We start from the raw sequence: 22,779 nt of genomic DNA on the forward strand, positions 1-22,779 counted from the left end.
TAGGATTCGGCCCCCCTCCTTCCTTCCAACGGAGAGGGAAAGGGGAAGGGAGAGAGGGGGAGAAGGAAAGAGGGGGGCCGCGCCCTCTCCCCTTGTCCAACACGGATTGGGGCAAGGGGGGCGCGTGCCACCTCCCGTGGCCTCCCTCCTCTCCTCCACTATGGCCCAATAGGCCCATTAACTTTCCCGAGGGGTTCCAGTAACCTCCCGATACTCCGAAAGATCCCCGATCTTCTTCGGAACCATTCCGGTGTCCGTATATAACCTTCCAATATAGCAATCTTTACCTCTCGACCATTTCGAGACCCCTCGTCATGTCCGTGATCTCATCAGGGACTCCGAACAAACTTCGGTCACCAAAACACATAACTCATAATACAAATAGTCATCGAACGTTAAGCGTGCCGACCCTACGGGTTCGAGAACTATGTAGACATGACCGAGACACATCTCCGGTCAATAACCAATAGCGGAACCTGGATGCTCATATTGGCTCCTACATATTCTACGGAGATCTTTATCGGTCAAACCGCATAACAACATACATTATTCCCTTTGTCATCGGTATGCTACTTGCCCGAGATCCGATCGTCGATATCATCATACCTAGTTCAATCTCGTTACTGGCAAGTCTCTTTACTCGTTCCGTAATGCATCATCCCATAACTTGCAAGGCTTATAGTGATGTGCATTACCGAGAGGGCCCAAAGATACCTCTCCGATACTCGGAGTGACAAATCCTAATTTCGATCTATGCCAACTCAACAAACACCATCGGAGACACCTGTAGAGCATCTTTATAATCACCCAGTTACATTGTGACATTTGATAGCACACAAAGTGTTCCTCCGGTATTCGGGAGTTGCATAATCTCATAGTTAGAGGAATATGTATAAGTCATGAAGAAAGCAATAGCAATAAAACTAAACGATCATTATGCTAAGCTAACAGATGGGTCTTGTCCATCACATCATCCTCTAATGATGTGATCCCGTTCATCAAATGACAACACCTGTCTATGGTTAGGAAACTTAACCATCTTTGATTAACGAGCTAGTCAAGTAGGGGCATACTAGGGACGCTCTATTTGTCTATGTATTCACATATGTACTAAGTTTCCAGTTAATACAATTCTAGCATGAATAATAAACGTTTATCAAGATATAAGGAAATATAAATAACAAATTTATTATTGCCTCTAGGGCATATTTCCTTCAGTCGGCGCCTTCGCCCGCTGCCTTCGCCGGCCGCCTCGGGCGCGGCCTCGGCTGCCCCCTCAGGCGCGGAGTCCTCCTCGGGAGGGGCTGCCCCTCGGGCTCCGTCCCGGAGTTGTCGTCTCGCCCTCTCACTCAGGCTAGAGCCGGCATTCACCACCCGAGCCTGCGGTACTCCAGCGACGAGTATCTCATCGTTGCCTCCACCACCGAGCCATCACTAATTCCTGCGTCCGGCAGAGCAGCCCTGCGTGATTCTCACTAGCTTGCTGCGATGCAGGAAGAGTTCGACGCTCTCTAGCGGAACCGTACCTGGACATTTGTTCCCCGGCCTCCTCGCGCCAACGTCATCAGTGGCAAGTGGGTTTTTCGTCATAAGACCCGCTCGGATGGCACACTTGAGTGCTACAAGCCTTGCTGGGTGGTCTGTGGGTTTCGGCAGCGTGCTGGCGTTGACTTCACTGAGACATTTGCACCGGTTCTCAAACCGGGCACGATCCGCACCTTCCTTTAGCTGGCGATCTCCCGTGGATGGACGGTTCATCAGATGGATGTCTCCAACGCCTTCCTTCATGGCCATCTTGAGGAGCAGGTTTACTATGAGCAGCCCACCGGTTTCTTCGACGCCTCTCATCCTGTCCATGTGTGCTTGCTGTCCCGGTCTCACTACGGCCTCAAGCAAGCACCTCGCGCCTGGTCCCAGAGTATCGCCGGTTTCTTCAGACACTGGGTTTCTGCGTCACCCGCTCGGATGCCTCGTTGTTTGTCTATCACCGCGGTGACACAGCTGCTTATTTGCTGCTCTACGTCGACGACATCATCCCAACGGCCTCCTCCGCATCCCTTATTCTGCAGATCACTCTCCAGCTGCGTGACGAATTTGCCATCAAGGAGTTGGGCGCTCTCCATTATTTCCTTGGCATTGACGTTGTTCGGCGACCCAACGGCTTCTTTCTTCATCGGCAGAAGTATGCGCATGAGCTACTTGAGCGTGCGGGTGATGCGGCTCGAAGCTACGTCGGTATTTCCCCAAAGAGGAGGGGATGATGCAGCACAACAGCGGTAGGTATTTCCCTCAGATATGAAACCAAGGTTATCAAACCAGTAGGAGAACCAAGCAACACAACGTAAACAGCCCCTACACATATATAACAAATCCTTGCAACCCGACGTGTTAAAGGGGTTGTCCATCCCTTTCGGGTAACGGCGCCTCAACATACGCAAACGGACGTGAGGAAATTGTAGTAGATTGATAGATCGAATGCCGAATAAAATAAGAATAAAACGCAGCAAGGTATTTTTTGTATTTTTAGTTTAATAGATCTGAAAATAAAAGCAAAGGAAAAGTAGATCGCAAAGGCATAATATGAGAAAGAGACCCAGGGGTCGTAGGTTTCACTAGTGGCTTCTCTCGAGAAAAATAGCAAACGGTGGGTAAACAAGTTACTGTTGGGAGATAGAACTTCAAATAATCATGACGATATCCAGGCAATGATCATTATATAGGCATCATGTCCAAGATTAGTAGACCGACTCCTGCCTGCATCTACTACTATTACTCCACACATCGACTGCTATCCAGCATGCATCTAGTGTATTAAGTTCATGGAGAAACGGAGTAATGCAATAATAATGATGACATGATGTAGACAAGATCTGTCTATTTAGAGATAGACCCCATCGTTTTATCCTTAGTAGCAATGATACATACGTGTTGGTTCCCCTTCTGTCACTGGGATCAAGCACAGTAAGATCGAACCCACTACAAAGCACCTCTTCCCGTTGCAAGATAAATAGATCAAGTTGGCCAAGCAAAACCCAAATATCGGAGAAGAAATACGATGCTATAAGCAATCACGCATAAAAGAGATCAAAGAAACTCAAATACTTTCATGGATATAAAAAGATAGATCTGATCATAAACTCAAAGTTCATCCGATCCCAACAAACACACCACGCATAAAAGAGATCAAAGAAACTCAAATAATTTCATGGATATAAAAAGATAGATCTGATCATAAACTCAAAGTTCATCCTATCCCAACAAACACACCGCAAAAGGAGTTACATCTTATGGATCTCCAAGAGACCATTGTATTGAGAATTCAGCGAGAGAGAGAGAGAGAGGAAGCCATCTAGCTACTAACTACGGACCCGAAGGTCTACAAAGAACTACTCATGCATCATCGGAGAGGCACCAGTGGAGGTGGTGAACCCCATCCGTGATGGTGTCTAGATTGGATCTGGTGGTTCTGGACTCTGCGGCGGCTGGAATTGATTTTCGTCGACTCCCCTAGGGTTTCCGGAATATTGGGGTATTTATAGAGCAAAGAGGCGGTCCGGGGGGCACACGGCACAACCCACCAGGGCGCGCTTGGGCCTCCTGGCGCGCCCTAGTAGGTTGTGCTCTCCTCGGAGCACCCCCAGGCGCAGCCTTGTCCCGTTAGGTGTCTTCTAGTCCAAAACAATTCTCCGTAAAGTTTTGTTGCATTTGGACTCCATTTGGTATTGATTTCCTGCGATGTAAAAAACATGCAGAAAATAGCAACTGGCAGTTGGCACTAGTTCAATAGGTTAGTACCAAAAAATGATATAAAATGATTATAAAACATCCATGATTGATAATATAACAGCATGGAAAAATCAAAAATTATAGATACATTGGAGACGTATCCAAGGTTGTCAGAATTGCGATTCTGTTATATTCTACGACTTCACGATCCAAACTAACCCCTCTGATTCTACGATTTTAGTTCATAGAATCCGCGCTTTTACGATCCTAATAGTGAAGATTCTACGATTTGTGATCCTATCATCAGAGCTCCGATCCAATTCAAGATCGCGATTCTGACAACCTTGGACGTATCAGCATCCCCAAGCTTAACTCCTACTTGTCCTCGAGTCGGTAAGTGATAAAAATAGAATTTTTGATGTGGAATGCTACCTAACATGTCATATCATATTCTTTACTTTATAGCATGGACATATGGACTTCTATATTGTTCAAAGCAATAGTCTAGTTTTGACATGATAATTTAAATACTCAAGCATATCAATAAGCAACCATGTCTTTCAAAGTATCAATGCTAAAATAAGCTATCCCTAGCCCATCATGCTCAATCATTGATCCATTAATGAAACACACTCGCATATTAACTACACCCAATACTCAAGTATGATCATATTGCCTCCTATTTGGTGCTTTATGAGAGAACATGGAGACTCAAATTGAAAATAAAAATTGCATAAAGTAAAAGAAAGGCCCTTCGCAGAGGGAAGTAGGGATTTGTAGCGGTGCCAGAGCTCAAAGCGAAAAACTTAGAGATAAAAACATTTTGGGAGGTGTATCCTTCCCACAAACAAAAATGAGTTGAGTTCCCAATACTTTCCATGCTAGATATATCATATGCGGTTCCCAAACAGAAAATAAAGTTTATTCCTTTTTCAACCATACTTTCACTTTCCATGGCTAGCCGTATCCAAGGTTGCCCTCCATACCAGCACTTTCCAAAGAATTTATTATTTGACAACGTAAAGCAAATTCAATTTTCATTTCGGGACTGGGCATCCCTAATACCTTTGCCTTACTCTTGTGCAATGACAAGTGAATAAACACTCATCATGAGAATAACACATCTAGCATGGAAAATATTAGCCACCCCTCAGCGCTCCGCGAGCAGAACGAATAAACAGAAGAGAAGTTTATTTTGAAAATTAGAGATGGCACATACAAATTTGCTTAGAACAACAAAAGAATACCGCATATAGGTAGATATAGTGGACTCATGTGGCAAAACTGGTTTAAAGGTTTTCGGATGCACAAGTAGAGATCATACTTAGTGCAAAATGAAGGCGAGCAAAAGATTGAGAAGCAACCAACCAAGAAACGAATAATCTCATAAGCGAGCATTAAGAATAATTAACACCGAATAATACACCATAGGTAGGATATAATTTCATTGCATAATTATTGACTTTCGTGCTTGCATTGGGAATCACAAACCTTAACACTAATATTCTTACTAAAGCATAATTACTCATCAACATAACTCACATATCACATCATCATATCTCAAAACTATTACTAAGATCAAGTTTATTTTGTCCAATGATCTTCATGAAAGTTTTTATTATATCCTTCTTGGATATCTATCACTTTGGAACTAATTTTCATATGTTGCTTTTGAGAAGCTCAAACAAATATAAGTAAAGATCATGGGCATAATTTTTTTCTTTCTCTCAAAATAATTTAAGTGAAGAAAGAGAGAATTTTTTTAAAATTTTTACTAACTCTCAAATAAATCTAAGTGAAGCAAGAGAGCATTTCTTCAAAAATACTAAAGCACACCGTGCTCAAAAAGATATAAGTGAAGCACTAGAGCAAGTTCATAGCTCATAAAAATTTCAGTGAAGCATAGAGAGCAATTCTAACAAATCATGACATAATTTTGGCTCTCTCAAATAGGTGTGTCCAGCAAGGAATCTTAAAATACAAAATAAAACACGCAAAGACTCATATCATACAAGACGCTCCAAGCAAAACACATAGTATGTGACGCATAAAAATATAGCTTCGAGTAAAATACCGATGGTCGTTAGAAGAAAGAGGGGATGCCACTCGGGGCATCCCCAAGCTTAGTTGCTTGCTCATTTTTGGATAATAGCTTGGGATGCCGGGGAATCCCCAAGCTTAGGCTCTTATTACTCCTTATTCCTTCATCCATCATAGGATAACCCAAAACTTGAGAACTTCAATCACACTAAACTCAACAAAACCTTCATGAGATCCGTTAGTGTAAGAAAATAAATCACTACTATAAGTATTGTATCAAACCAATTCATAATTTTGTCGCGACCGGATTTTCGGGATAAAATTTCCCAGAAAACGGCCTTTGTGCTCACCAGCCCCAGGATTACTGTTAGCTGATGAGGCACCAACTTGATACAAGAATTCCAAGCAAGGTACAAAAATATGTAGTACAAGACTATTGTGGCCTAGGAGTACAACACTTGGTTTCTAATGGTTGAGGGCGTAAGCGGTTGGGTACATCTGCGTCTATGGGACTCCATTTCCCACAAGAACAGCTGACCAGGATAACTCCTATCTTCGCGAGGCTGCTATCGTCAATACGTAGGTTTCGAGGCTGTCACCGCGATGCTTATCTCCATGCGCGAAAATCTGGCCAAGACAATAGCCAGGGACAAGCCAGTGAGTACGTTTGAATGTACTCGCAAACATTAAGAACACGGGTATAATATAACAGGAGATAATCATACTCCAAAACATTTATGATGATAAGTCCGCCATGAAGTAAACAAAAATCTGTGATGCACGCGTGCAGAGAAAATATGGACGTGCAATACGGAAGTAAAACAAATGCACTGAGCGAGTGTCTAAAATGACTCCTCGAAAGGTTGCAAATAAATTAACGATGCCGCAGTCGGGCGTCTGAGTGACACCACAGAAAGGGCTTAGAAAAGATAAATAAACAACAAGCATGCTGCAGTCGGGCGTCTGAGCGACACCACAGAAAGGGCTTATAAAGGATAAATAAATAACAGACATGCCACAGTCGGGCGTCTGAGCGACACCACATAAAGGGCTTATAAAGGATAAATAAATAATAGACATGCCACAGTCGGGCGTCTGAGCGACACCACATAAAGGGCTTATATAAGAAATAATCACAGTGAATATCCAGGAGGTAGAACCATCCCAGGGATACTCAATACAATACATAATGTAAATGGTTAGTCCATAATAATAACAAAATTAAAACATGATCCTCAGATGTCACAGGTCATAAACAAAAATCTAGTCTAGCCGTTTCTCCATCCGAAGACCGTCACTGAGTTCTAGCTAATTCGTTCTCCATCCGAATACTGTTACTATGATCCAGTTAGCCGTGTCTCCATCTAAAAACCGTCACTGAGTTCTAGCTAATTCGTTCTCCATCCGAATACTGTTACTAGATTCCACTCAGACTGTGGTCCTTACCTATGAAAATGGCTATCCAACAGGATATATCCTCTGCAGAGGGAGTACTATTTTCCCACGAGTAACGGATTTATTTAGTCCATCGGGACTAATTCCGCCTACGGCCTTTTAATTGAAAACACGCCTGACCTGCACACACCAGCTTAACTCACCGGTGTCTGGAACCACCCACGACACCTGCCAAGCAAAAACTCTAAGTGGGGAGGCTACAACCTCGACGTAGCATGGGATCAAATTTATATTCGCGCTCTCTAACGGGTGCCCCCCCTCTCGGTCCCAACCGGAAACACCCATGCCCCCGGACCAAGTGGCATGCCTACCGGAGGCCTCCGGTATCTTCCACTATGGCCTCTCTGTACGGTGTGTGCTTTGGTAAGGGGTTGACAACTTACTGAACCATACCCCGTCTGCGACAGGGACAAGTGGTGGTACCAACAATTAGGGAAGCTACTGATCAAGACTCGACCTACGACCGACTCAGGTGGTCCAAGTGTCCTCCAACAATATTACCATTAATGGAATAAATCACCACTCATCAAGCCTCACCATGCCATACCGGACATACTCGTCTCGACGAGGGACTAGGGACAAGCTCGTGTCTACCCAAGACCACGACTTTCCCGGCTTCCTTCCGGTATGCATGAGGAGCTCACGAGGATGATCCAAATCACTAGCGTATCCATTGCTGACCACAAAATATCTCCAAAAAGCACTCATGCACGAGACTTTATCGTTACATAAAGATAACGCATACTCCAACTCAAGTGGTGTTGTAATCGTATCAGAACTCCACAACAAAATATTATGCCAGAGTACAGAAAAGCTTGCCTTCAAGAGTATGCAAGGGATGCACTTTTTGGAAGCTTTCCCTTTTCTCCAAAAATCCTATTTTGAGGAAAATCCAAACAACACATATTTCAAACACAGTACAAAAGGTTGTCTCAAATATTTTTGAAATAAATCTTAAAATAAACTAGGTGGAATTTGAGAGAGGTAGGAAAAAGAATCAACTCATTTGGAGTTTTATTTTAAAAGTTATAGCTGGTCAAAGTCTGGTCAAAACTCTGTTTTAAAAAAACCAGAAAAAGGAAAACGCTTCGAGGGGAATACGCTTTCGGGGTAGGGGAGACGTACTCCGTGGGTATACGCTTTCACTTAAACAGAGGAGACGGCGCGCGGGTCACTGACAGTGGGTCCAGAGGGCCCACTGGTCAGGTTTGACCGTTCTTCCCTCTCCCTCCTCTTCTCTGCCCGACGGGAGCGGGACTCCGGCGATCGCCGGCGACGAACGGCGGCTCCTCGAGGGCATCTGAGGGCGGGGATGGACCGGCCAGACCGAGGCGGTCCTCTTGGTGGTCGCTGGGTCGTCGGGGGTGGAAGAAATCGCCGGCGGCGAGCTCCGCGGCGGAGGGGGCTAGGGTGGTGAAGTGGTTTTTGGGGTCCGGTGGTCTCCGATCGAGGTTGGGTAGTTGGGCAGATCCGCAAGGACAAGGGGAAGTTACTGGTGGCGTCGGTTGGGCGGGGGAGTGGCTGGCCGCGACGTATCGCACCGGAGCTTAGCGGCGGCCGCACTGGCCGGAGACGAGGAAGATGGCCACTACGGGTCGATCCACTGCTTGGGGAGCGCTAGGAGGAAAGTCTGAGGTTGCCTAAGGTCATGAACGAGCTCGGGGATCCCTTAAATAGGCGCTCGAGGTTGGACCGCGGCGGCTGAGGATAAGATCGCCGGCGACAGCCGTGCTGTAGCTGCAGGGCGACGTGGCGGCGACGAGCGCGTGCCGACGAGCTTCGGGATAAGACTGAGCTGTTCATGGGGGCAGCTGGCGCGCTGGTGTGGTTTGGGCGGCGCCGACCATGGCAGAGGCTTGCTGCCGACGCCGGCGTGCCGCCAAAAGCGCTGCTAGCGGCGCTGCAGGGCGCCAGAGATGGCGTGGAGAGGGGGCGAGCTAGTGCGCGGTTCAGCGGTGGAGCAGGGGCTAGGGACGGGTCGCGTCGAGTGCGGCAGTGCGGCGCGGCGGCTCAGTGCGCGCGCATGCAAAACGTGCGCTCTGGGCGCGCCCAGAGCACGCACGGATCCTGCTCGACGAAATGCCAGGGCGGTCTAGCGCGCGAGGGTGGGGCTGGTAATTAACAGGACTAGGATAGAGACAGCTAGGAGTTCAGTGGACAAGGTTGCTGGGTCATTGGAGCAAGTTCACAGTGCAAACTAGGAAACATGCCCAAAACTGACTGTGCACACCAAGTGCTCGACAGAATGCCAAGTGCACTTAGGCAACTCTTGGGGTGGCCAAAATCTCTAGATCAGGGTCTCTTTAGGTGTGGATGGTGAAGGCAAGATCATATGGGCAAAACCAGAAACTTGTTAGTGCAAGTTTTGCAAAACTCCAGTTTCGGACAGAAAGAAAAAGGGTTTATTGCATGCACTTCAAAACCTCCAATGAGTCCACTCTTCTGGACTTAAGGGTTTTGAAGGGAGAGCTACAAGTAGGAAAAAGGGTCATGGGCACCAGAGCAAAATAAAATAGAGTTGCAGTTCAAATCACCAAACTGGGCCAGAATGAAAAAGAGGTTGATTCACTCAAATTTTTCAAAGAACATCACTGGGTTTTTGCATAGGGTTGAATTGTATGCATCCACTGACATCTCCAAACACTTGGAAGAATTTTTAAAGAAATATTTAAATAGGTTGTAGTGCAAAAGTGCCTACTGGACCAGATTGGAAAAGTTGGTGTAGAGCTCAAAATCTCCAATGGCCAAAAGGTATTTTTGCATAAAAGTGATGTGGAAACATCACATGACATCCTCAAATTTTGGTGGAAATTTTAAATGCATTTGTCAAATGGTTGTAGTGCAAAACAGGCTCCAAATTCAAAAGAAATCATTTTAAAAGAATAAAGCTCTGAGAAAACAAATCTTGCAATTTAAATCCACTGATAAAGAATTGTTTTATCATAGAGAGTATTCAAGTCCAACAATACCTTTTGAACGTTTTTCACTTGAAGTAAAAATCCACAATAACAAAAGGGTAAATCTTGACAAATGGAAAAGTTTTATTTCCTGGCAAAAATTTTAATAAATAAAACAAGGTCAAAATTTTGGGGTGTCACAAATTTGTTCTTGCATTATATCTATTGTATTCCAAATTTTCTATGGCAAAAAAATCATCAAATAAAACCATAGAGCCATCAAAATAAGCACACAATGCAAAGAAAACAAAATCTGTCAAAATAGAACAGTCTGTAGCAATCTGATTTGTTCGAAAACTTCTGGAACTCAAAAAATTCTAAAAAATTAGGACAACGTGTGTAATTTGTATATCAATCTACTGCAAAAAATTGGTATTTTATCACGCTCTGGTTAAAAATAAGAATTGTTTTCGTGAGCGCAAAAGTTTCTGTTTTTCAGCAAGATCAAACAATCATCACCCAAGAAGATCCTATAGGTTCTACTTGGCACAAACACTAATTAAAACACACAAAAAAATCAGAACAATGGCATAATTGTGCAAACACTCAAGAACAGAAAGCAAAAATCAAAAATAAATTTTATTCATTGGGTTGCCTCCCAACAAGCGCTATAGTTTTACGCCCTTAGCTAGGCATAAAGCAAGGATCTAAGTTTTGTCATCTTTGTTTCGAGATCCATAAGATGCCCTCATGATTGATTCATAAGGTGGCCTAATTCTTGTTCTAGGGAAGTGTTCCATAGCCTTCCTCAAAGGAAATTGGAACTTAATATTGCCTTCTTTCATATCAATCACGGCACCGATAGTGCGTAAAACAGTCTACCAAGAATAATTGGACAAGACGGGTTGCAAACAATATCAAGAACAATAAAGTCTATGGGCGCATAATTCCTATTTGCAAGAATAAGAACATCATTAATTCTTCCCATAGGCTTTTTAATAGTAGAATCCGCCAAGTGCAAATTTAAAGAGCATTCTTCAAGATCGGTAAGACCAAGCACATCACATAAAGATTTCGGAATTGTGGAAACACTAGCGCCCAAGTCACACAAAGCAAAACACTCATATTTTTTAATATTGACTTTGATAGTAGGTTCCCATTCATCATGCAATTTTCTAGGAATTGAAACTTCTAATTCCAATTTTTCCTCAAAATCTTTCATCATAGCATCGACAATATGTTTAGTAAAATCTTTATTTTGTTCATAAGCATGGGGTGAATTTATCATCGATTGCAACAAAGAAATACAATCAAACAAAGAGCAACTATCATAATTAAAGTCTTTGTAATCCAAAAGAGTGGGCACATCACAAGTTAAAATTTTGACCTCTTCAAACCCACTTTTATCAATTTTCTCAACAAGATTTTCACACTCTGAATTATCGGCACGCCTTCTAGCTAAAGTTGACTCTTCTTCAGTCCCTTTATCATCAATTTTGATTTTACTAAACAAGGAATCAATAGAAGAAGCACCAATCATTTTAAGATCTTCATCACTTTTATGAAAGCAATCACTAGAAAACGCTTTTTCTAAGAATTCTCTTCTAGCTCTAAGCATCGCGGTTCTTTTCTTATTTTTTAGGCAAAGAAGAGAACCAATGTTTTGCATAATCACGCAAAGAAAACGGAAATAATTTCATATTCACAACATCATTGTCCACATCTTTTTTATTTTGCGTATCGCATAATTCCACGAAGGTATTAAGATGGGGCGCGGCATCCTCATTAGGAGTACCGGAAAATTGATCTTTCATAACAAGATTCAGCAAAGTAGTATTAATATCACACGACTCCGCACTAGTGGCGGGAGGAGCAATCGGAGTGCTGATAAAATAATTGTCGTTGGTATTTGAGAAATCACATAACTTGGTGTTCTCTTGAGTCATGATGACTACACAACAAGATTGCACTCAAAAACAGATCCGGCAAGAAAACGGCGAACGAAAAAGAGGGGTGAATAAAACGGTAAATTTTTGTGAAGTGGGCGAGAGGAAAACGAGAGGCAAATGGAAAATAATGTAAATTGCGAGGAGATGAGATTTGTGATTAGAAACCCGGTATATGTTGAAATCCTCCCCGGCAATGGCGCCAGAAATTCCTTTTGATGCGGCTCGAAGCTACGCGGTATTTCCCCAAAGAGGAAGGGATGCTGCAGCACAGCAACGGTAGGTATTTCCCTCAGATATGAAACCAAGTTATCGAACCAGTAGGAGAACCAAGCAACACAACGTAAACAGCCCTTGCACACAGATAACAAATCCCCGCAAGCCGACGTGTTAAAGGGGTTGTCAATCCCTTTCGGGTAACGACGCCTCAAGATAGGCAAACGGACATGAGGAAATTGTAGTAGATTGATAGATAGACCGCCAAATAAAATAAATAAGAATAAAATACATCAAGGTATTTTTGTATTTTTAGTTTAATAGATCTGAAAATAAAAGCAAAGGAAAAGTAGATCGCAAAGGCAAATAATATGAGAAAGAGACCCGGGGGCCGTAGGTTTCACTAGTGGCTTCACTCGAGAAAAATAGCAAATGGTGGGTAAACAAATTTCTCTTGGGCAATTGATAGAACTTCAAATAATCATGATGATATCCAAGCAATGATCATTATATAGGCATTCGGTCCAAGATTAGTAGACCGACTCCTGCCTGCTTCTACTGCTATTACTCCACACATCGACCGCTATATCCAGCATGCATCTAGTGTATTAGATTCATGGAGAAACGGAGTAATGCAATAAGAACGATGACATGATGTAGACAAGATCTATCTATGTAGAGATAGACCCCATCGTTTTATCCTTAGTAGCAACAATACATACGTGTCAATTCCCCTTCTGTCACTGGGATCAAGCACCGTAAGATCGAACCCACTACAAAGCACCTCTTCCCATTGTAAGATAAATAGATCAAGTTGGCCAAACAAAACCCAAATATCGGTGAAGAAAAACGAGGCTATAAGCAATCACGCATAAAAGAGATCAAAGAAACTCAAATACTTTCATGGATATAAAAAGACAGATCTGATCATAAACTCAAAGTTCATCCGATCCCAACAAACACAACGCAAAAAGAGTTACATCATATGGATCTCCAAGAGACCATTGTATTGAGAATTCAGAGAGAGAGAGAGGAAGCCATCTAGCTACTAACTACGGACCCGGAGGTCTACAAAGAACTACTCACACATCATCGGAGAGGCACCAATGGAGGTGGTGAACCCCATCTGTGATGGTGTCTAGATTGGATCTGGTGGTTCTGGACTCTGCGGCGGCTGGAATTGATTTTCGTCGACTCCCCTAGGGTTTCTGGAATATTGGGGTATTAATAGAGCAAAGAGGCGGTCCGAGGGGCACCCGAGGTGGGCACAACCCACCAGGGCACGCCTGGGCCTCCTGAAGCGCCCTGGTGGGTTGTGCTCTCCTCGGAGCACCCCCCCAGGCGCAGCCTTGGCCCGTTAGGTGTCTTCTGGTCCAAAAAATTCTCCGTAAAGGTTTGTTGCATTTGGACTCCGTTTGGTATTGATTTCCTGCGATGTAAAAAACATGCAGAAAACAGCAAGTGGCACTTGGCACTATGTCAATAGGTTAGTACCAAAAAATGATATAAAATGACTATAAAATGATTATAAAACATCCAAGATTGATAATATAACAGCATGGAACAATCAAAAATTATAGATACGTTGGAGACGTATCATCGTCCCCAATCTTAACTCCTACTCGTCCTCGAGTAGGTAAGTGATAAAAATAGAATTTTTGATGTGGAATGCTGCCTAACATGTCATATCATATTCTTTACTTTATAGCATGGACATTTGGACTTCTATATTGTTCAAAGAAATAGTCTAGTTTTGACATGATAATTTAAATAATCAACCATATAAATAAGCAACCATGTCTTTCAAGATATCAATGCTAAAATAAGCTATCCCTGGCCCATCATGCTCAATCATTGATCCATTCATGAAACACACTCGCATATTAACTACACCCAATACTCAAGTACGATCATATTGCCTCCTAGTTGGTGCTTTTATGAGAGAAGATGGAGACTCAAATTCAAAATAAAAATTGCATAAAGTACAAGAAAGGCCCTTCGCAGAGGGAAGTAGGGATTTGTAGAGGTGCCAGAGCTCAAAGCGAAAAACTTAGAGATAAAAACATTTTGGGAGGTGTATCCTTCCCACCAACGAAAACAACTTAGAGTTCCCAACACTTTCCATGCTAGATATATCATAGGCGGTTCCCAAACAGAAAATAAAGTTTATTCCTTTTTCAACCATACTTTCACTTTCCATGGCTAGCTGTATCCATGGTTTCCCTCCATACCAACACTTTCCAAGGAATTTATTATTTGACAACATAAAGCAAATTCATTTTTCATTTCGGGACTTGGCATCCCTAATACCTTTGCCTTACTCTCGTGGAATGACAAGTGAATAAACACTCATCGTGAGAATAACACATCTAGCATGGAAAATATTAGCCACCCCTCACCGCTCCGCGAGCGGAACGAACACACAAAAGAGAAGTTTATTTTGAAAATTAGAGATGGCACATACAAATTTGCTTAGAACGGCAAAATAATACCGCATATAGGTAGATATAGTGGACTCATGTGGCAAAACTGGTTTAAAGGTTTTTGGATGCACAAGTAGAGATCATACTTAGTGCAAAATGAGGCTAGCAAAAGATTGAGAAGCAACCAACCAAGGAACGAATAATCTCATAAGCGAGCATTAAGCATAATTAACACCGAATAATGCACCACAGGTAGGATATAATTTCATTGCATAATTATTGACTTTTGTGCTTGCATAGGGAATCACAAACCTTAACACCAATATTCTTACTAAAGCATAATTACTCATCAACATAACATATCACATCATCATATCTCAAAACTATTACTAAGAATCAAGTTTATTTTTTCCAATGATCTTCATGAAAGTTTTTATTATATCCTTCTCGGATATCTATCACTTTGGAACTAACTTTCATATGTTGCTTTTGATAAGCTCAAACAAATATAAGTAAAGATCATGAGCATAATTTTTTTCTTTCTCTCAAAATAATTTAAGTGAAGCAAGAGAGAATTTCTTTAAATTCTACTAACTCTCAAACAAATCTAAGTGAAGCAAGAGAGCATTTCTTCAAAAATACTAAAGCACACCGGGCTCAAAAAGATATAAGTGAAGCACAAGAGCAAGTCCATAGCTCATAAAAATTTAAGTGAAGCATAGAGAGCAATTCTAACAAATCATGACATAATTTTGGCTCTCTCAAATAGGTGTGTCCAGCAAGGAATCAAGACTTAAAACACAAAATAAAACAAGTAAAGACTCATATCATACAAGACGCTCCAAGCAAAACACATAGTATGTGAAGAATAAAAATATAGCTTCAAGTAAAATACCGATGGTCGTTAGAAGAAAGAGGGGATGCCACTCGGGGCATCCCCAAACTTAGTTGCTTGCTCAGTTTTGGATAATAGCTTGGGATGCCAGGGCATCCCCAAGCTTGGGCTCTTCTTACTCCTTAGTCCTTCATCCATCGTAAGATAACCCAAAACTTGAAAACTTCAATCACACAAAACTCAACAAAACCTTCATGAGATCCGTTAGTGTAAGAAAATAAATCACTACTATAAGTATTGTATCAAACCAATTCATATTTTGTTCTTGCATTATATCTACTGTATTCCAACTTTTCTATGGCAAAAAATCATCAAAGAAAACCATAGAGCCATCAAAACAAGCACACAATGCAAAGAAAACAGAATCTGTCAAAATAGAACAGTCTGTAGCAATCTGATTGGTTCGAAAACTTCTGGAACTCCAAAAATTCTGAAAAATTAGGACGACCTGGGTAATTTGTATATCAATCTACTGCAAAAAATTGGTATTTTATCACGCTCTGGTTAAAAATAAGAATTGTTTTCGTGAGCTCAAAAGTTTCTGTTTTTCAGCAAGATCAAACAACTATCACCCTAGAAGATCCTATAGGTTCTACTTGGCACAAACACTAATTTAAACACAAAAAACACAATCATAACAGTGGCATAATTGAGCAAACACTCAAGAACAGAAAGCAAAAATAAATTTTATTCATTGGGTTGCCTCCCAACAAGCGCTATAGTTTTACGACCTTAGCTAGGCATAAAGCAAGGATCTAAGTTTTGTCATCTTTGTTTTGAGATCCATAAGATGCCCTCGTGATTGATTCATAAGGTGGCCTAATTCTTGTTCTAGGGAAGTGTCCATAGCCTTCCACAAAGGAAATTGGAACTTAATATTTCCTTCTTTCATATCAATCACAGCACCGATAGTGCGTAAAACGGTCTACCAAGAATAATTGGACAAGACGGATTGCAATCAATATCAAGAACAATAAAGTCTATTGGCACATAATTACTATTTTCAAGAATAAGAACATCATTAATTCTTCTCATAGGCTTTTTAATAGTAGAATCCGCCAAGTCCAAATTTAAAGAGAATTCTTCAAGATTGGTAAGACCAAGCACATCACATAAAGATTTCGGAATTGTGGAAACACTAGCACCCAAGTCACACAAAGCAAAACACTCATAATTTTCAATCTTGAATTTGATAGTAGGTTCCCATTCATCATGCAATTTTCTAGGAATTGAAACTTCTAATTCCATTTTTTCCTCAAAAGCTTTCATCATAGCATCAACAATATGTTTAGTAAAAGCTTTATTTTGTACATAAGCATGGGGCGAATTTATCATGGATTGCAACAAAGAAATAAAATCAAACAAAGAGCAACTATCATAATTAAAGTCTTTGTAATCCAAAAAAGTGGGCACATCACTAGTTAAAGTTTTGACCTCTTCAAACCCACTTTAATCAATTTTCTCAACAAGATTTTCACCCTCTGAATTATTGGGACGCCTTCTAGCTAAAGTTGACTCTTCTTCAATCCCTTTATCATCAATTTTAATTTTACTAAACGAGGAATCAATAGAAGAAACACCAATCATTTTAAGATCTTTATCACTTTTATGAACCCAATCACTAGAAACGCTTTTTCTAATAATTCTCTTCTAGCTCTAAGCATAGCGGTTCTTTTCTTATTTTCTAGGCAAAGAAGAGAACCAATTTTTTGCATAATCACGCAAAGAAAACGGAAATAATTTCATATTCACAACATCATTGTCCACATCTTTTTTCTTTTGCATATCGCATAATTCCACGAAGGTGTTAAGATGGGACGTGTGATGACCCACAAGTATAGGGGATCTATCGTAGTCCTTTCGATAAGTAAGAGTGTTGAATCCAACGAGGAGCAGAAGCAAATGATAAGCGGTTTTCAGCAAGGTATTCTCTGCAAGCACTGAAATTATAGGTAACAAATAGTTCTATGATAAGATAATTTGTAACGAGCAACAAGTAACAAAAGTAAATAAAGTGCAGCAAGGTGGCCCAATCCTTTTTGTAGCGGAGGACAAGCCTTGACAAACTCTTATATAGAGAAAAGCACTCCCGAGGACACATGGGAATTATCTTCAAGCTAGTTTTCATCACGCTCATCTGATTTGCGTTCGGTACTTTGATAATTTGATATGTGGGTGGACCGGTGCTTGGGTGTTGTCCTTACTTGGACAAGCATCCCACTTATGATTAACTCCTATTGCAAGCATCCGCAACTACAAAAGAAGTATTAAGGTAAACCTAACCATAGCATGAAACATATGGATCCAAATCAGCCCCTTACGAAGCAACGCATAAACTAGGGTTTAAGCTTCTGTCACTCTAGCAACCCATCATCTACTTATTACTTCCCAATGCCTTCCTCTAGGCCCAAATAATGGTGAAGTGTCATGTAGTCGACGTTCAGATGACACAACTAGAGGAGAGACAACATACATCTCATCAAAATATCGAACGAATACCAAATTCACATGACTACTAATAGCAAGACTTCTCCCATGTCCTCAGGAACAAATGTAACTACTCACAAAGCATATTCGTGTTCATAATCAGAGGGGTATTAATATGCATAAAGGATCTGAACATATGATCTTCCACCAAATAAACCAACTAGCATCAACTACAAGGAGTAATCAACACTACTAGCAACCTACAAGTACCAATCCCAGACTTAGAGACAAGAATTTGATACAAGAGATGAACTAGGGTTTGAGAGGAGATGGTGCTGGTGAAGATGTTGATGGAGATTGGCCCCCTCCCAATGAGAGGAGCATTGGTGATGACGATGGCGATGATTTCCCCCTCCCGGAGGGAAGTGTCCCTGGCAGAACAGCTCCGCCGGAGCCCTAGATTGGTTCCGCCAAGGTTCCGCCTCGTGGCGGCGGAGTCTCGTCCCGAAAGCTTGCTTCTTATTTTTCTTCGGACGAAAGACTTCATATAGCAGAAGATGGGCATCGGAGGGCCAACAGGGGGGCCACGAGGCAGGGGGGCGCGCCCAGGGGGGTAGGGCACGCCCCCCACCCTCGTGCCCAGGGTGTGGGTCCCCTCTGGTATTTTCTTCGCTCAGTATTTTTTATTATTTCCAAAAATAACTTCCGTGGAGTTTCAGGACTTTTGGAGTTGTACAGAATAGGTCTCTAATATTTGCTCCTTTTCCAGCCCAGAATTCTAGCTGCCGGCATTCTCCCTCTTTATGCAAACCTTGTAAAATAAGAGAGAATAGGCATAAGTATTGTGACATAATGTGTAATAACAGCCCGTAATGCAATAAATATCAATATAAAAGCATGATGCAAAATGGACGTATCAACTCCCCCAAGCTTAGACCTCGCTTGTCCTCAAGCGGAAGCCGATAACGATAAATATGTCCACATGTTTAGAGGTAGAGATTTCAATAAAATAAAATACGGACATGAGGGCATCATGATCATTCTTATAACAGCAACATATATGGATATTGTCATATGATTTCTTATGCTCAAGTAATAATCTATTCACAATGTCAAGTATGAATCAGAAACTTTATTGAGAACTAACAAACTATAATCTCAGTCATTGAAGCAATTGCAATTTATCATAACATCAGAAAGAGTCTATGTCAGATCTTTTCAGCAAGCCCACATACTCAACTATCATTTAGTCTTTCACAATTGCTAACACTCACGCAATACTTGTGGTTACGGAGTTTTAATCGGACACAGAGAAAGATAGGGGCTTATAGTTTCGCCTCCTAACCTTTTACCTCAAGGGTAATGTCAACAATAATAGTTCATGCTAACTTACATCCAATTAGATATATATATATCAGGATCTTTCCAACACACTGTGCTTGCCAAAGGATAAAATGTAAAAAGGAAAGGTGAAAATCACCATGACTCTTGCATAAGGTAGAAGATAAAAGTAAAAGATAGGCCCTTCGCAGAGGGAAGCAGAGGTTGCCATGCGCTTTCAGGGTTGGATGCACAAAATATTAATGCGAAAGAACGTCACTTTATATTGCCACTTGTGATGTGGACCTTTATTATGCAGTCTGTCGCTTTTATTTCTTCCACATCACAAGATCGTATAAAGCTTATTTTCTCCCACACTAATAAGTGATACATATTTAGAGAGCAATTTTTTATTGCTTGCACCGATGACAACTTACTTGAAGGATCTTACTCAATCCATCGGTAGATATGGTGGACTCTTATGGCAAAACTGGTTTAAGGGATGTTTGGAAGCACAAGTAGTATCTCTACTTGGTGCAAAGAATTTGGCTAGCATGAGGGTGAAAGGCAAGCTCAACATGTTGGATGATCCGTGACAATATACTTTATTTCAGATATAAAAAGCATAACCCATTACGTTGTCTTCCTTGTCCAACATCAACTCTTTAGCATGTCATATTTTAATGATTGCTCACAATCATAAAAGATGTCCAAGATAGCATATTTATATGTGAAACCTCTCTTTCTTTATTACTTCCTGATAATTGCAACGATGACCAAAACTATGTTTGTCAACTCTCAACAATTTTTAATCATCATACTGTTCCTATGTGAAGTCATTAGTCTCCATAAGATCAATATGATCTCTTTATTTCTTTTTATTCTTTCTTTTTCTTTTATTCCCTTAGGATCATAACAAAATAACAAGCCCTTGACTCAACACTAATCTTTATTATATAGCTCACGGACTCGATTACATAGAGGGATCATAAAGCAAAACTCAAAACTAAATCATACTAAAAACTTTATTCTACTAGATCAAGATACTACTAAAAGGATCGAACTAAGAAAAACGGTAAAGATAAGAGTGTGATGGTGATACGATACTGGGGCACCTCCCCCAAGCTTGGCAGTTGCCAAGGGGAGTGCCCATACCCATGTGATTATGTCTCCTTCTTCGGAGGTGATGGTGTGATATTCTTGGCAATGATACTCCTCAGGATACGATTCTCTTCCTCGAGCTTATTGAGTTGCTGCTTGAGATCCTTTATCTCCTTACGGAGCTTACCCGTGACGGTTAAAGCTCCTTGCACCCATGGATGTTGCATAGCTGCCGGGGAACAAGTAACACTCTTTTTCATATTCTCGTAAGAAAGAAATCTAACATTGGAAGGGATAACCGAGTTTGGAATAGCCGAGCTTTGTAGTTCCCCCATCGTGAATCCAGCTCGGAAGCGAGAAGTGACTTCTTGATCCTCCTCCATGGCATCTATCCTCTTCAAATCAGCCTCCATCTCTTCCTCAGTTGCTGGTCCAAAGTGGTCAGCGTCGCTATTTGTCCTTGATCTCGATGCCGGATGAGACACCCGGCTCTCCCTGACTGACTCTTGAGAAGACATCTTACTCTAATCTGCAGCAGCAACAACTCGAAACACAAACAGAGGATAATTGCGTGATACGGTGGTCAAAACTTGGAGAGATTATATAATGAATTTTTACCGACCAAAATACGTATCGTGCAAGAAAACGGAGTCCGGAGAGCGCACGAGGGGCCCACGAGGCAGGGGCGCGCCCAGGGGTTAGGGCGCGCCCTCCACCCTCGTGGAGGCCTCGTGTCCTTCCCGGACTGCTTCTTATTTTTCTATTTTTCTAAATATTCCAAAGCGGAGAAAAATTGCCATTAGAACTGTTTTGGAGTCGGTTTACTTACCGTACCACATACCTATTCCTTTTCGGAGTCTGAAACATTCTGGAAAGTGTCCCTTATGTATTCCTCCGGGGTTATGGTTTCAATAATATTGGTTTCAACATTTATGGGATTACCTGAGATATAATGTTTGATTCTTTGACCGTTCACCACCTTCGGATTTGTGCCTTTGAAGTTGTTGATTTTTATGGCACCGGAACGACAGACCTCCTCGATAACGTAAGGGCCTTCCCATTTGGAGAGAAGTTTTCCTGCAAAAAATCTTAAACGAGAGTTGTATAGTAATACATAATCACCTACATTAAACTCACGCTTTTGTATTCTTTTGTCATGCCATCTTTTAACTTTTTCTTTAAACAACTTGGCATTCTCATAGGCTTGGGTTCTCCATTCATCAAGTGAGCTAATGTCAAATAACCTCTTCTCACCGGCAAGTTTGAAATCATAATTGAGCTCTTTAATGGCCCAATATGCCTTATGTTCTAGTTCGAGAGGTAAGTGACATGCTTTTCCATAAACCATTTTATACGGAGACATACCCATAGGATTTTTATATGCAGTTCTATAGGCCCATAATGCATCATCAAGTTTCTTGGACCAATTCTTTCTAGATCTATTAACAGTCTTTTGCAAAATTAATTCGAGTTCTCTATTACTCAATTCTACTTGACCACTAGACTGTGGGTGATAAGGAGATGCAATTCTATGATTAACATCATACTTAGCAAGCATTTTACGAAAGCACCATGAATAAAATGTGAACCACCATCAGTCATTAAATATCTAGGGACTCCAAACCTCGGAAAAATAACTTCTTTAAGCATCTTAATAGAGGTGTTATGATCAGCACTACTAGTTGGAATAGCTTCTACCCACTTAGTAACGTAATCAACAACAACTAAAATATGTGTGTACCCATTAGAGGCAGGAAACGGTCCCATATAATCAAAGCCCCAAACATCAAATGGTTCAATAACAAGTGAATAATTCATAGGCATTTCTTGACGTCTACTAATATTACCAATTCTTTGACATTCATCACAAGATAAGACAAACTTACGGGCATCCTTGAAGAGAGTAGGCCAATAAAAACCGGATTGCAATACCTTATGTGCAGTTGTATCTCCAGCGTGGTGTCCTCCATAAGCCTCGGAGTGACACTTGTAGGATCTGTTCCTATTCATGCTCAGGTACACAACGTCTAATGACACCATCTACTCCTTCTTTATAAAGATGTGGGTCATCCCAGAAGTAATGTCTTAAATCATAGAAAAACTTTTTCTTTTATTGGTATGTGAAACTAGGTGGTATAAATTTAGCAACAATGTAATTAGCATAATCAGCATACCATGGAGCAGTACGAGAAGCATTTATGACATTTAATTGTTCATCAAGAAAGCTATCATCAATAGGTAGTGGGTCATCAAGAACATTTTCTAACCTAGACAAGTTGTCTGCAACGGGGTTCTCAGCTCCCTTTCTATCAATAATATGCAAATCAAATTCT

Source organism: Triticum aestivum, chromosome 7D (assembly GCF_018294505.1).
Source record: "Triticum aestivum cultivar Chinese Spring chromosome 7D, IWGSC CS RefSeq v2.1, whole genome shotgun sequence".
NCBI lineage: Eukaryota > Viridiplantae > Streptophyta > Magnoliopsida > Poales > Poaceae > Triticum > Triticum aestivum.